This window comes from Periplaneta americana, chromosome 12 (assembly GCF_040183065.1).
Source record: "Periplaneta americana isolate PAMFEO1 chromosome 12, P.americana_PAMFEO1_priV1, whole genome shotgun sequence".
In the NCBI taxonomy this organism is placed as follows: domain Eukaryota; kingdom Metazoa; phylum Arthropoda; class Insecta; order Blattodea; family Blattidae; genus Periplaneta; species Periplaneta americana.
Window position 1 is genome coordinate 6,693,523 of NC_091128.1, and position 17,650 is coordinate 6,711,172.

Below are 17,650 nucleotides of genomic sequence, written 5' to 3' on the forward strand. Positions count from 1 at the left end.
GTTTGTTGGGTATATTTTATTCCCAGCAACACTTGCGCGGCGTGTACAAATTTCATTCTTGCAAGGTTTGTTGGGTATATTTTATTCCCAGCAACACTTGCGCGGCGTCTACAAATTTCATTGGTGCAATATATGTTGGCTACATTTTATTCCCGACAGCACTTGCGCGGCGATTACTTAATTTGATTGGTGTTTCTTGTAAAATTACATTGAATTCCCAGCAACACTTGCGCGGCGACTACAAATTTCATTGGTGCAATATATATTGGCTACATTTTATTCCCGACAACACTTGCGCGGCGATTACTTAATTAGATTGGTGTTTCTTGTATAATTACATTGAATTCCCAGCAACACTTGCGCGGCGACTACAAATTTCATTGGTGCAATATATGTTGGCTACATTTTATTCCCGACAACACTTGCGCGGCGATTACAAATTTCATTGTTGCAAGGTTTGTTGGGTACATTTTATTCCCAGCAACACTTGCGCGGCGTCTACAAATTTCATTGGTGCAAGGTTTGTAGGGTATATTTTATTCCCAGCAACACTTGCGCGGCGTGTACAAATTTCATTCTTGCAAGTTTTGTTGGGTATATTTATATTCCCAGCAACACTTGCGCGGCGTCTAAAAATTTCATAGGTGCAATATATGTTGGCTACATTTTATTCCCGACAACACTTGCGCGGCGATTACTTAATTTGATTGGTGTTTCTTGTATAATTACATTGAATTCCCAGCAACACTTGCGCGGCGACTAGAAATTTCATTGGTGCAATATATGTTGGCTACATTTAATTCCCGACAACACTTGCGCGGCGATTACAAATTTCATTGGTGCAAGGTTTGTTGGGTACATTTTATTCCCAGCAACACTTGCGCGGCGTCTACAAATTTCATTGGTGCAAGGTTTGTAGGGTATATTTTATTCCCAGCAACACTTGCGCGGCGTGTACAAATTTCATTCTTGCAAGGTTTGTTGGGTATATTTATATTCCCAGCAACACTTGCGCGGCGTCTACAAATTTCATTGGTGCAATATATGTTGGCTACATTTTATTCCCGACAACACTTGCGCGGCGATTACTTAATTAGATTGGTGTTTCTTGTATAATTACATTGAATTCCCAGCAACACTTGCGCGGCGACTACAAATTTCATTGGTGCAATATATGTTGGCTACATTTTATTCCCGACAACACTTGCGCGGCGATTACAAATTTCATTCTTGCAAGGTTTGTTGGGTATATTTTATTCCCAGCAACACTTGCGCGGCGTCTACAAATTTCATTGGTGCAATATATGTTGGCTACATTGTATTCCCGACAACACTTGCGCGGCGTTTACAATTTCATTGGTGATAGGTATTGTATTCCCAGCAGGACCTGCGCGGCGATTACTTAATTTGATTGGTGTTTGTTGTATAATTACATTGAATTCCCAGCAACTCTTGCGCGGCGACTACAAATTTCATTGGTGCAATATATGTTGGCTACATTTTATTCCCGACAACACTTGCGCGGCGATTACAAATTTCATTGGTGCAAGGTTTGTTGGGTACATTTTATTCCCAGCAACACTTGCGCGGCGTCTACAAATTTCATTGGTGCAAGGTTTGTTGCTTGGAGCATTGAAGTATATAGAGAGGGCGCTCAATATTACTCTGCCGGATGAATGTGGCACCAAAGTAACATCTCTCTCAGATAAGCTGATCTCGGGCAAAATATTACACATTATGCTTACGAACAAGCAATTTATTGGACTTATTGCGGATAAGACAGCATATTCTAGAATGTATTAAGATAAAAAAAAGTTTCGCTAGATCCTAATTGAACAAGTTTCTTGTTTTAATGGCTTGTTTTATAATACAACATGAAATAACTTAAATATGAGCCTGCTATAAATGTCTTATGAAAATGTCGGATACTTTTACTGTAGAAGTTTTAATAAGGAAATTGCAGTTAGAAGTTACTGAAAATGTATCAAGTGAGATTGAAACAAAGGAGTTGACAAAAGGAAGGATACTATTGTTTTTAAAAATGTTTAATCATGACAATTTCTTTACGTCACTTGACAGTACTTCATTTGGGGCGAGTGAAAACATAGGTTATGGTAACTTTTATTGATTTGAAAACTATAATAGTGTGAGAAAATAAAGTTGTGTCTTACTGAAATATTAAATATAATAACTTTGATTTTGTGATTAACATCTTGAGGGCTCTATCGAACCTTGTGTTTTAGTTTAGTTATTCGCAAGTTCGGCAAGTTTATTTACCAGTAAAACTGAATTATAGGCCTAGGCCTACCTGTCTTAATATAATACTTTAATTCACAGATTAATAAAAAATATAATTATGTAAGCCCATAAAATGGAATAGGTCACAAACTGGCAGCTACTTATACAAAGAGGAAGGGAAAGAACATGATTTTTCGCTCTTTCGCGTAAAATGAATGTTTGAAAAAATGTAACGAAAAATGTTAACCCATTATGTTTCAGTTTAAAAATTTTCTCGGTAATTTTACGCAGGTAACAAGAAACATGGATGTCTTGTAAATTAGAATTAAATCCTCACAATAGCCCATATAACTAAATATAAAAGTATAATAATAAAATGAAAACTTACAAATGAAGTCATGACACAGAAATTATTTAAATAAAAACTCGGGGAAAATATTTCTACGTTATTTCACATAAATTGAACATTTAAACGGGAATAAAAACAATATAAATAACATTATTAGGCCTAATACCTGCACTTTTTTATTTTTATGTACGGTATTCTGATTTTGTTTCGAATCTGGGCAAAACTGCTTTTGAATCAATTCATGTGGTTGTTTATAAATCATCTATGTTTTACCCACAGTGGAACTGGAAGCTTGAGTCACAAGCTTCATGCACCTCTCAACTGGCTGAGTGTGATTCGGAAATAAAGGAAACTCCAATGCCGAAATTTCTGGATCACTGATTAATATTTCCATACCATTTTCCTGACATAGTCCTCAAAATTAGTGGTGATGTAATTCAATTTTCGGCTAAACTAGTGCTGAGGTAGTTCCCTTTGTACTCCTTCTAAACACCTTGCATCTGTGCACCTTTGGTTAGTTTAGGCGTTTGTTATGCCTTGCATATACGATCAACTGCATATCCACAAAAAAAAAAAATCCATTCTAAATCAAACGTTTTTGACTTCCGAAATCACAGAAACTACCTCAATGCTAGTTTCATAACTCTCATATCCATTTTTTTCTAGTTTTCAGAATTCTTCTCAAAGCAAATTTCCTTAGAAGTTGACTACTATCTTTGATCATTACATCCCTTCATATGCTATTCGGAGCTCTTGCAAATGTTTAAAAATGGTTTTATAGATTAGTGAATTCAGTACCGCTTACTTTCATCTGAAAAGCTGTTCAGTTCTTCAAAATCTAAAGACAGTTAAAATTTTAATGAATAAGGACAAGGTAGCAATAATCAAGACAAAAGGAAACAGATTCCAATAATAAAAACAACACTTCCCTGTCTGGCATTTATTTACCACTAAGAGGCGCCATCATGACAATGATCCATTAAATGTTATTACCTCAGTCGAGCCACTTCTATCAAGTACCGTACTCAGGACATTTTTCGAGGGCTTCTAGGTTTTATAATGGATGCAGGAGCTAAAGATCTACATAATCAATTTGAGAGACAAAGTCTCAATTGCACCATAAGTCCTACTATACAAAATTAATTAATCTTATCTGTAGGGAAGTTACTTGCACGGTCATAATCAGACACATTAATCTTGTGAAATATTTTCATAGACATAGGCACAACAGAGCAGATGACAATCAGATATGTGAATATGACGATCTTAGTTGTTGTTTAGTCAACTATCCAAACCACACAAGTGATATCAACAAGGCACCACTTATGAGGCAACTAGACCAGGAAATGGGGTAGGGTGGCCTGTTCTTTACTCCATCCATTGCATACATCGCTGACCAGCATTAGACAATTTCTTTTCATTTCAATGACCTCTACGAAATGTATAAAGGAATTGAAGGTCCTGGGTCTAAACTACAATGATGTTCATGGACAAAGATATTTTTAGAGAGTGTAATATATCGGGGAAATTTAATGGCTTGCAGTGTCTATCTTAAAAGATGAGCCCTCTATACACACTGTTTTAATCCTGAAATCAACCTGTGCATTTCTACACTCTGCAATGTGCCATACTTAAACAACCAGCTGGGAATACCGAGTTCAATTTCTACATTTTTGTCAGCATTGCCCAAGAGAGTGGCTGTACTTAACACTGTTATTTCTGAAGCAGACTCTCTCCACCGAAAGAGAGAACTAAAATCATTGTATGCTACAAAGTGGGTTAATAATCATGATTCTTTCATTACTAGGGCCAGCTCTTGGTCACTAACTGAAGAAAAGATATTAACTGTGCTATGGGGTATAGATGATAGCACATGCACATAGGATGTTTGGTAGAGTCAGCACAGAAGGTAGGAGTAAAAGAGTATGGCTGGTAACATGGATAAGTCTCGATTATTTACATAATCATACTCAATTTTTTTTTTCTTCACTTCACCCTACCCTTCATACCAAGTTCATTTACGTTTGCTGATTTCAAATTCAAACATTATCATCATCAGCCATTCAAGCAGTTGGCCTAGTGGCCTGTTACTGTCTCCTTCCATCTTTTTAAGGGCCGACACAAAGATCTTTTCCCTTGAGGTATGTAGCTGAGGATCTGTCGAGGCAATCTGGAACGGTCCATCCTGTTGACAATGCTGGAGCCAATTCTGTCTATAATTGTTGATGTGTTCGTGACTGGGGGTTATGTTTAATTCCTTTGTTATCAGGTCATTTATCAGGGACACCTAGGCCAAGAAAGGAGACTATCCCATTTTTTATGGGATGTATGGTAAGCTTACCTAAAGATCTCTTCACTTGTTAGTCCACCTGAAATAAAAAGGTTAAGGAAACAGAATATAGGAAGTTTTCAAGAACATAATACCAGTATTTATATTTGACACTAATTTCGGGAATTTTATTGTGAGTTACAGGCACGAGCATTGTTTCAGATTATGAATCACTGAAATATATAAGAAATAATTTACCTTAATGGTGCATTCTCAAATTTGTTATGGATGTTTTGAAGTTATTTGTCACAATTTATTAATAAACATAAATATTAATAGGAGCTTACATCACAGGTATGGTTTAAAATGTATTAAACAGATCTATTATTAAAACACAAGTAATTACATTAGTGAAACTGTTTTAGTTCCAGTTCCTCCCCCTCCACTGCATACATCACTGACTAGTAACATATTTCACTAATCAGACTTGAGATGTAGTATAGCCACAACCTCAATCTGAGGTATCTCATATCTATGTGCATCATTAGTGATCATTTGGAACATAATTAGCACTGTAGCTGTCCAGTACTTTCAAGTTGTAGGCCTAACTCAGTATCTTAGGAAAAGGCATCCCAATATGCAAAATATACTTTATTTTTCTGATGGTGCTGCTAGAAAAAATAAATAAATAAGAATTTCACAGGTATACTGATCCATACAAAATACTTCCATGGTAAAGGCTAAATGACATTTCTTTGCAACAAGTCATGGACTTTTTTTTTCATTGTATAATAATGCATAAATGTACATTTCACTGTACTGGAAATAAAAACTGGATTTCATGTTGAAATATGACAAATAAATTTCTAATTTTCAGACTTTCCAAAGAGCTAATTTGGTGGTGTTTATGCATCAGCCTTTGGTTGCATTGGCATGGAATGACCCTAAACACAATGTGCACAAGATACAAAATAACAAGATACAAATGTAACAAAACCAAAAAGTTAATTAGGCATACATGGGAAAAATTGGTATAGCTATGCCTGAACCCCACCTATTAGGTATTAAACACAATGTACACAAGATACAAAATATTGGTGTTCAACAGCAACCTTGTTATGGCAAAAATATGAACAAAAGCAGGTTTCACTTAATTCTTATCAAAGAAATTTTCCCGAATCCTCTGCAAACATATTTTAAGTCAAAGCTTGAATAAAAACTTGAGAAGAAGAAATTTAAATGTCCTCCTGCGTCAGATATTTGTTCCTTTTCAATATTACTAATTTTTTTTTTTTCGCTCTCCTGTAAAATTGAATTTTCTGACATACCGGCATGAAGTTGCTGTTCAACATATTGATATAACAGAGCCGAAAGTTAAATATATGGAAGAAATACAGACACTGGTTAAGGATATCATAGTACCAGTAAGTAATAATTATGCCCACATGCAAAATATTTGTATAGTCTTGGCCTAAATCTCAACTCTTAGGGATTAAACAAAATATACACAAGACACAAAATATAACAGAGCCAAAAGTTAAATATAAATGTAGGCCCTACTATGAAAGAATTGCAGATACTTGGTAAGGATCACAGTATATGACCTAAACCCAACTACGGTATTAAATACCATATTAAACACAACTGTATAAGATACAAAATATAACAGAAACAAAAAGTCAAATACAAATCTAGATCCTACTGTGAAGAGATTAGAAGACAGAGGAAGAGAACATAGTAAACAGTCTTTTTCCTTGATTGGACAACAGAGCTTCCAGTAGGACTAGAAACCTTTGATCCTAGTATATAACATTCTGCCTTATGTACATACACTTTAATCAATTCCTGAGTCTTTGGGGAAAACCCACTCTTGTAGCCTTTCTTCAACAGATTGCGGCTGTTCAAAATGTCGTAGATATTGTTGAATAATTCAACGAACTCGGCTGTAGGGGCAGAGTCTTGAAATTCTTCATACCCAGTGTTTCTTAAGTAATTAAGTGCCTGGGATACACTATTACTTAAAGTTTGGGCAGCTAGTTTAACTTTCATTTTTTCTGACTCCCAATTGACATGACGCTTTCTAACCCTAGTAGCCAGAGTTAATCCTTCTTCACGTTGCTTCTCAACTAGCTTTAATATGTGATCCCACTTTATTGCACTGCCATCGCTGTTGTATATCACACCTAAACTGGCTAAGGAGTTTCTTACCTGGTATGCATCAAGGAAAATAAACACTGGTTCATTTGTAACTGGATGTGAAAAAAAGGTCTTTGCACTATTTTGATAGATGTCAACCCCTAGATATTTAGTCATTGTTATATTGCTGGCAGCACCATCAAACGTCAAACTAACAACATGAATTCCAGTATTATGTAACATTGTAAGTGCATTTGTTACTAAATTTGCTTTCTCCTCTCCTGAAAAACTATCAATTAAAAAGTATCCAACTGGAACTTTCCAACAATCGTTAACAGCATTCACTAACAGCACAAGTGCCTCCCTCGCCTCTGGTAGTGAATCGTCATCAATCTCAGTTCCCATATCAACATAGCCACATGTTTCCTTACCATCCCATTCAATCTTACTCCTAATGGCCATTTCATCCATGAGAAGGCTGCACACAACTGATTTACCTGATGTTTCAGATTCTTCAGCTTTTAGTTTAAGCGCTGTTAATGCTTCCTGTGTAAAGTCAGGTGAACCATCAATATGCTGGTACCATCTTCTTAGGGTACGGGGATGTGGAAGACATGTATTAAATGTTTTCCTCACATATTCGTATGCTTTTGCTGAATAAAAATGTAGTGTAAGGGCAAAACTTCGTAGTTGCTGAGAATAAGTATCTTTTTTCCTTTTACCATTCTTTTAAACAGCTCCTCTGCAGGACCAGAAAATGCAGTCTAAGGAGAAAAATAAAATAATAGTTAAATTCTTGCTTCCTTATTCAACAACATAGCTATAACAGACAAATACAGTATTAGGAAAACAGGAGGAGCCATGATGGATGGATAACTATATTATACCTGACGCTCTAAATTTAACATCCATGGAAACATTCTATGTTTTACACAACCATGAAATCTCTCAGATCCTGCTGTTTTGCCTAATTATTTACATCATTTATGAAAAGTCAATTTAATTTTTTTTAATTTTGTTTAATAATGTTATAATATGGGTAACCATAAAAGCATCAACGTTCCCATTTTAAGGGCAATGAACATATGAAAGTGCACATGCAAATAAGTTGGTAATTTCTTAGATTAGATCACTCAGGGGTTGGGTTAGGTTAGATTCTGTTGTAAAATTTATTGCTATACTGTGAATGATTTGTTTTTCCATTATGTGTTTCTCCATTCTCACACTATATATTATGTACCCTCTTTCGAACAAAATTGTTATAACAATGTCACCTGACCTAACCAGCAAGTGACATATTCCTTTAAAGACCAGTTTATAGTAGGGACTTGACATAAAAATACTAAAACAAGATTTTTAAAATACATTACATTTTAACTATATCTGTAACCAACCTTCAGCACTGTTGCAGCATTTTCATTTATCATCAGTTCCTTTTGTAAGTGGACAATTAAAGTGTTTAAAGAATTAATTTTCTTCTTACATCTCACATTTTTCTTCATTAAGTTTCTAATTCTTTTTCTTTGATCGTTGATCGTATTCTGAGCCATGAATAGGCACTTTTTAGCCTTTTTAGGAGACTTCATGTCACACTCTTCAAAGTTGCCCATGAAGTGTTTCCTCTTAAACCTTTTCATTTCTAACTGAGGTTGGCTGTTGTGGTAGGTCTACAGTTGTCGATTCTTCAGAGCTGAAGGATTGTGAAGTATTAATCCTTTCGTTTGAGTTTCCAACTGAGGTTGGGTGCTGTGATAGGTCTACTGTTGTTGGTTGTTCAGAGCTGTAGGATTGTGAAGTATTAATTAGACCTACATCACGAGGTTTAGGAGGCTTGCGATGCCAAACCTTTTTCTTGAGATGCTCAGGAAAATCGAAAAGTGTTGGCACCGATCGTTTTATAAGAAATGGATGGCCGAACCTTTGCTTGTCGAAACAGCTATCCTCAAAATGTTTTGAGCATATTTTATTATATTTTTTCGATGGATGAAAATTCTCCCTTTTCATGTTTATAAATCATTTTTAGTAGCTCAGGATCAGACGGGAAGCTGGAGAAAAAAAAAAAAAAAAAAAAAAAAAAAAAAAAAAAAAAAGACATTGTGATTGTGTCCCACATATACTTGTAGGCTATTTGGCTAAACTAGCACTGCAGTACTCTGCTTATACACCTTGCATATACGAATCTGTTACGGGTTAGGTGTTGTTCATTTAAGCTTTTGTTATGATTTGCATTTACGATCTCTCTCTCACACACAGACACACACGCACGCACGCACACACACACACACACACACACACACACACACACACATACACACACACACACACGAAATCACCAGAAGTACCTCAACGATAGCTTCACTGGCTATTTATACAAAGTTGGTTTTATTTACTTTATCGATACCGTTCGTATCCACTATTTGCCCACTTCTTTCTGTGTGACTTCCATCCAGCCATGCTTTAGACTACTCCTCACTCTTCGGAAATTAGTTACTTAGCCTATATGTTAAACAACACCATATCAGAAACACAATGCACTATGTTAATGATGCAATAGTTACACGTCAACAACTACGGTATCAATAAAGTATATAATTACTAGGTTAGGTTAGAAGCAACCATGTTATGTTAATTACTTATATAACGTATGTTAAACAACGCCATGTCATACACAACGCACTATGTGAACGATGCAACACTTTTACGTCAACAACTACGGTATCGATAAAGTAAACAATTAGGTTAGAAGCGACCATGTTATGTTAGTTATATGTTAAACAATGTCATGTCATAAACGCAGTGCACTATGTGAATGATGCAACACTTGTACGTCAATAACTTTCATTAATTACACATAGCCTATATATTATGCGAGGTGTATAAGGGAACTACCTCAGCGCTAGTTTAGCCAAGAACCTTAGCCTTGTCACAAACACAATGCACTATGTGAATGATACAACACTCGCTCGTCAACAACTATGGTATTAAAGTGAATGAAATTTGTTTAAACAAAAGCCGCCCTAAATAAGGATTCGATAGATCGGCCTACTAATCAATTCATAAAGAATAATAAAACAATTTTGTGACATTTGGAAAGAACAAGAAAAAACATTAAGATAGGAAAACGTAGGAAATCATTTACAATAAAAGTTTTGTTGGGTACAAATGATTACTAATTATAGCTAAGGATGATTTTAACACGTGAGATCCTATGGCATCAATCGTTGCATCAGAAATTTTATATTGTTTAAGTTGATTTAAAGTTTCACGTGGGATCGTGCCACGGGCACCGAACATGAGCCCAAAAACTGTCCAATGTGTAATGTGGTATTGTGCTCCAAGATGCTGACAACAAGGCTCATATATGACTTGTTTTTCACGACACACCTCTTGTGGCTGTTGCTCATGCATCTCAAAACGGATTGTGGGATCAAGAATGACACCCTTATCCTTCTGCCGATCAATTATGATGATATCAGCCCGTCTAGTATGTATGTATGTATTTTATTGTATGTGTACCTTGTTTAATGTACTATTAAGAGTTACAAATTTAATCCTTACCTGTGAAATGATATCTTGCTCCTTTTTTTTAAACCTTTGGGTGCAATTATATGCTGCACAAGACATTACCATTTTTACAATTGAATAGGACACACTGTAATTACTTTCTTGCAATAACTTGAGACCTACTGAAGATTCGACTGCAAAACTGAAAGAGGAACACGAAACAATTATGGTAATTTGGTAACTTGAGGTAGGCCTATTTGTTTTTATGTATTTAAATTCGTAAGCGTGATGATACACATTCGGCAAACGCAGACAAATCTGCTCTTTTCTTAAGATAAATTTCTGGCAGTATACTGAAATTTTACGAAATAAATAAACATCATTAAATAACATTATCGCACTTTAATACATTGCAGTGAGGTTATTAATAAGTAGTAAGTGTACCCACCTACGAAATATTATCGTTATTTCTCATTTTTTTGCCCCAAAATCAATTCAAAACACTTGTATTTCACTAAACACACAATGGACTTTCCATATTCCATTTCGCTTTCCCGTCCTAGATCAGCTGATTTAACCATGGTGCCACTACCCAGCAAGCTTTGCCCCTTTATGTTCGAAGTATAGGCTAATTATATTCAATTCCCAGCAACACTTGCGCGGCGACTACAAATTTGATTGGTGCAATGTATGTTGGCTACATTTTATTCCCAGAAACACTTGCGCGGCGATTACAAATTTCATTGGTGCTAGGTATTGTATTCCCAGCAGAACTTGCGCGGCGATGATTTAATTTGATTGGTGTTTGTTGTATAATTATATTGAATTCCCAGCAACACTTGCGCGTCGACTACAAATTTGATTGGTGCAAAGTATGTTGGCTACATTTCATTCCCAGAAACACTTGCGCGGCGATTACAAATGTCATTGGTGCTAGGTATTGCATTCCCAGCAGGACCTGCGCGGCGATGATTTAATTTGATTGGCGTTTGTTGTATAATTATATCGAATTCCCAGCAACATTTGCGCGTCGACTACAAATTTGATTGGTGCAATATATGTTGGCTGTATTTTATTCCCAGCAACACTTGCGCGGAGATTACAAATTTAATTGGTGCTAGGTATTGTATTCCCAGCAGGACCTGCGCGGCGATTATTTAATTTGATTGGTGTTTGTTGTATAATTATGTCGAATTCCCAGCAACACTTGCGCGTCGACTACAAATTTGATTGGTGCAATATATGTTGGCAGTATTTTATTCCCAGCAACGCTTGCGCGGAGATTACAAATTTCATTGGTGCTAGGTATTGTATTCCCAGCAGGACCTGCGCGGCGATTATTTAATTTGATTGGTGTTTGCTGTATAATTATATCGAATTCCCAGCAACACTTGCGCGTCGACTACAAATTTGATTGGTGCAATATATGTTGGCTGTATTTTATTCCCAGCAACACTTGCGCGGAGATTACAAATTTAATTGGTGCTAGGTATTGTCACAGTCGCGAAGCTCAATATGTAGTAAAAATGCAAACATGGGTAGTTGCCCACCACTAGGATCGCTACTATCGCCTCATCATCGCAGATCTCTCTCCTAGCAGCCGACAAAATATATTACACTTTCGTTGTCGTGTTCTTTTGGAAAAATTAACACCTTCCTTCCATTATTGAAATATTAAATGCATAAAGTTAATTTATTATTTTAATGAAGTATATTAAATTCCACCATTAACTCGAAGATACCTGCAAGAAATAAGTTTATATAATTTTTGTTTGTGCAAAACGAACTGAAATTTACTATAATAGCTTCACTCATTCAAGATTATAGCGATAATTAACTATGAAACCAATGAATATTAATTTGCATTTCTCTTTACAACAATAATAATGGAAACATGAATTAATGGAGTAACTTACGTTTACCGGTACTTGTAGTGTAGGCTTACGTAGTTAACAAAGTGGGATGAGGTTAAGCAATAATAATCACACCAGAATTGGAAATAAAACGTGATCAATAAATTTTATTGTAACAGACTTTTTCTACGTCTCTAGTAAAGCAACAAATAAACATAACAACAAAATAAACAGCTATAATTAAAAACATATCCTTTGAAGAAAAAAGTAGGCCTAAGCAATAATAATCCCACCAGAATTGAAAATAAAACTTGATCAATAAATTTCACTAAAACAAACTTAATTTTTCTACATCTTTAGTAAAATAACACATAAAAATAATAACAAAATTAATAGCTACAATTAAAAATATATCCTCTGAAAAAAAAAGTAGACCTAACCTTTATTTTTCTGGAAATTTAGCAGCCTAAGTGACAGAACTTTAACCGGTCGGTTAGACTGAAACATTTCATTGTGAAATTTAAGGATATAATGTATTCTAACAGTCACAAAGAACTTCAAATTAACAGTTTTGTTTCTGCACAGCATTCTTGTGGAAACCCAGGAACCTTTCTGAATCTTTCGTAAATCGGAAAAAGGATAACTCTGGCCTCTTTCTCTTACTGTTGCTACAATTTGTAGCACTACAAACGTCTCCTCCTTGTCCCATATTATTATTCCAATTATTATATTTTAGCCATTAACATTTTCATTATAACCAATAACGAACATTTCACAAGCATCAATGTGAAATACGCAACGAGCTAGCACTCGATAGAAATACGACACAGTCCAAAGTCGACCATGGACAGTCTATTGTTTCTAGTTGCTAACCGCTTGGAGCGCTTTATCACGAGATTTGCAAAAAAACACCTCAAGCTTCGCAATTGTATATAGTAGACTGTGGTATTGTATTCCCATCAGGACCTGCGCGGCGATTATTTAATTTGATTGGTGTTTGTGGTATAATTATATTGGATTCCCAGCAACACTTGCGCGGCGAATACAAATTTGATTAGTGCAATATATGTTGGCTGTATTTCATTCCCAGTAACACTTACGCGGGGATTACAAATTTCATTGGTGCAAGGTCTGTTGGTTACATTTTATACCCAGCAACACCTACGTGGCGATTAATTAATTTGTTTGGTGCAAGGTGTATTGGAGTAATATCAGCGTACAGGTAATAGTGTGCTCTCAAATTTGGGTTTCTGGCATCTTATCAGCCCATTTGAGTTGTGTGGATATACTCGGCCGCGGGCGATAAGCAAAGGGACCCGGGATAGATACCCGGCTCCGGAACAATTTTTCTCTTGAAATTATTAAGGCCTGGTTCACAGGAAGCATCTACATGAAAGCCAAATTTGCATAATATTAAATAACAATTCTTGTATACAGCTAAATTGAAAATTTTTATTTGAAAAGCATTTATTTGAAAATATATATAAAAGCCGCTCCACTGAGTAAAACACGACTTGAGCCACTGCACGCATCCCCGCGCTCTCGACCACTTGCTGTCTGCACCCTTGCCCGAGAGGAGCTCCCTTGAACACGGAGCTACGGTGCGTCACATTTATACTGTATATATATATATATATATATATATATAATTTTAATTGCTAATTGAAATAAAGGGAAAACGACTGAACAGTTTTTAATAAATGACCTCTCATTTTGAAGCTTGGAACCCAAATTTTTTCGGAAAAATGGTAGTTTTAAATGAAAAGTCAATTTTCTACATCATTTTCCTATTTTCCATAATCCATCTGTCGAGAATTTTGAGAAATAATGGGTTTTCACAATAAAACAAAACACAAACACACTAAAATAAACAATATCACTTGAAGGCTAAGACCTGCAGAATCGCTGATATATTTAGAGTTCAGATGACTCAGATTCTCTCACATCATAATTCCAATATGTCGATCTTTAAAATTATGGTTTATTTAACGACTGTCGCAACTGCCGAGGTTATATCAGCGTCTCCGGTGAGCCGGAATTTTATCCCAGAGGATTTTTTTTACATGCCACTAAATCTAGTGACATGAGGCTGTCGCATTTAAGCACACTTTAATGCCATCGAACTGGGCCGGGATCGAACCCCAACCTCGGACATAGAAGGCCAGCGCTAAGACCTATACTAACTTAGCCACCCAGGGCGACTGTCGATCTTCATTTGTGTACATTTTTCAGAATGTTTCTGTAATGTTGATAATCAAAAACTTCAAGACTTTCTAAAAAGAATTTACAGGTCAGTGTGTCTGGTGTGTAATTTTCAGAGTACAGCTGTCTATGTATTGGATATTAAAAACTACAAATCTGAGGAATGTTTGATGACATTATAATTAAAAATGAAATATTATTATAGTGAATGCCATGATGTATTTGTCACTAATTATACAGATTAATGCTTTATTGATGATGAAATCTTTTAGGTTTATATAAGTAGGCGTACAGAATATTTGAAGTTAGGTCTTTATTTCTATACTATTTACTGAGTGACGGCTATATAGTAGTCTATACAAAACTTAAGTAATATAACAATATTGTTATTGAAATGAAATATTTATATAGTTATTAATCAAGTGGTATGGGTCTTTTCGATAGTATATTTAATGGTGGTGTGGTGTAGATATTTAAAGATGAAAGTTAGAATTTATAAAACAGTTATGCTACCGGTTGTTCTTTATGGTTGTGAAACCTGGATTCTCACTTTGAGGGAGGACGAGAGATTAAGTATGTTCAAAATAAGATGCTTAGGAAAATATTTGGGGCTAAGAGGGATGAAGTTATAAGAGAATAGAGAAAGTTACACAACGCAGAACTGCACACATTGTATTCTTCACCTAACTTAATTAGGAATATTAAATCCAGATGTTTGAGATGGCAGCGCATGTAGCACGTATGGGTTAATCTAGAAATGCATATAGAGTGTTAGTTGGAAGAAATTAAGGGAAAATACCTTGAGGGAGGCAGACGTAGATGGGAGGATAATATGATAATTGATTTGAGAGAGGTGGGATATGATAGTAGAGACTGGATTAATCTTGCTCATGATAGGGACCAATAGTGGGCTTTTGTGAGGACGGCAATGAACCTCCGGGTTCCTTAAAAGCCATTTGTATGTAAGTGATGTAGATATTAATGTTTGTGATTCTCTTGAGTAATATCTGGAGGAAACGCAAAAATTACAATGCCTAAGGGAAGACCAAAAGGTATTACTTACTGATAAAACAAGAGGCCTACAAAATGTTGTAGTGTCCCGATCACTTTAGCAAGATCTCTTAGCAGGAAAAAGTGATTCTACCCTCTACATTTCAAGGTAGTTCACGAAACATGCAGTAGCTATACCAAGACGCTATGTCTATTATTGGAAAGCATGGCAAATCTGGTATTTTCATAACTCTCACCTGCAATCCGCAATGACCTGAAATAACTAGGCCTACTGCTTCACTTCCACATGAAAAACGGACTGATCGTCCTGACTTTGTTACCTGCGTTGTCTCATTGAAACTCAAGAACTGATGACGTATAGGTTCAATAAAAAGTATTTAGCATGAAGAAAACCATTCAGAGGGGTATGTTTCATTATCATGGAAGCAAATAACTTCCAAAATGTCTGGTATTCTTCATTGGAAATAAAGTTGTAAAAATTTTAATTTGAACTTCTAATTAACTTAGTTTGCAGCATTTGCTGCACAAGCCAGTAGTAATGTATAATTCAAAGAAAATCAATCAATATGCATTTAGAAAAAGGCTGTGACTTAGTGCAAATTAAACGTACCTGTAAACAAACTATGCGATATGTTGATTACGGTTCTTTGAATAGTATAAATAGGTAGAAAATCACTTATTATATTCTCTGTGAAAATATTACACTTCTTTTTAATAAAAATGTAAGAACATCATTATTACGAAGCAATTTATATTTTTTATTTCTATTAAGTCTCATTAGCCCTACCACTACATATGAATAGATAATAAAAAGACATATTAATATTACTGCCTTCAATGTGGAAAAGTTGTCTTCAAGGACTTTCAGAATCTTGTCTAAATTTAACAATCTCCAGGTAATTTTCATATTCAATGGACAGAATAAAATTTATCAAATTGTCCAAACCTTCTTGCTGCATTACTGATCTCAAATAGTAATTATTCAAGTACATGCAACATTGGATTTTCCTCATTAATTTTCTAATATACCAGTAAACATCTGCGATTTTATTAACAACTTTTATTTTCTGAAATGTTGAGAGCTGTGCAGTTTAATAAGTTCATAGTTGAATCTTCTTCCCTACAGAGAACACGTTATGGAGAAGTATAGTATAAACCCTAATTCCGAAGAGATACTGGACTTAAGTCCAGTTGTTAGTCTAAAGATATCGGTTGTTGTTGGAGAATTACGAATCACAGTTTTATTTCTTTTAATTTCACACCAACTAAAATTATTATTGTTATTGTTATTGTTATTATTATTCCTTATTGTCTGCTTATAATTTTTATTTATTTATAATTTTGCTCAATAATACGATATATCAAAATGATACCTTTGTTGGATTGTATTTCTTTTCTTTGATGTCAAATAAGTTTTGATCTTTTTAAGCTTGGAAAAACTTTTCTTCTTTCGCAACAATCACTAGGATCCGAAAGATCCGAAGAGCAATAAAAATAAAATAATGCGGATTTTAATTTCAGTTGAAAGAATTATTGTCTTCAGTACCTCACTCCACAAACCTGTAACCATTTAAATTAGCAACTTTATGTTATTCACTTATTCTTGTGTCTGTTCTACTGTCACTTCTGTCATTGCCACTTCCAGACCTGCTGCGCATTTTCCTATAGTATCCGCAGATAAGTTCTGAGAATAAAAATCATTGCGAGGCCTCCATAGGCGTGGGGCCCAAATGGGATAAATCGGCCCAAACGGCTTAAAGCCGGCCCAGGTCATTTATTTTCTAGTTACTTTATATTAGTTACTTTCTACTCTGTACGTAAACAATACTGATATATCATAATATTTCAACTACGAGAATTTTGCTTCACGTACCATGCATAATATTGCCGCATAATTGCGGTCTGCTCTGAAAGAAGACTGGCAGATAGGCAGATTTTCACCTTTTAGTCTACCTTCAGTGCCTGCTGTCGTGATTTGGTGGTCAAATATGTGAAGAAGTGGTCTATCGCAATTCGGGGAAATCCTACACTTAGATGAATTTATTCCTTATTCCGCTAAACCTCCGCTTTTTTCCGACTTACACATCA

The 17,650-nt window shown here is 35.3% G+C and overlaps 1 protein-coding gene and 1 long non-coding RNA gene across 4 annotated transcripts in view; both read right to left on the reverse strand.

The window, feature by feature from the left end:
* The window catches only part of LOC138710145 (uncharacterized), a 333,732-nt gene that overhangs the window by 246,540 nt on the left and 69,542 nt on the right, over positions 1-17,650 (reverse strand). The gene's annotated exons all lie outside the window — the stretch shown is intronic.
* LOC138710143 (uncharacterized) lies at positions 7,429-11,074 on the reverse strand. 3 transcript variants are annotated; one of them, XR_011335089.1, is made up of 3 exons: positions 10,945-11,074; positions 10,551-10,698; positions 7,429-7,756 (listed from the first exon to the last, which is right to left on the reverse strand). It is a non-coding gene; the product is annotated as an uncharacterized lncRNA (long non-coding RNA). The 3 variants fall into 3 exon arrangements; XR_011335090.1 differs by having other exon boundaries at positions 10,941-11,068; XR_011335088.1 differs by lacking the exon at positions 10,945-11,074 and having other exon boundaries at positions 10,551-10,829.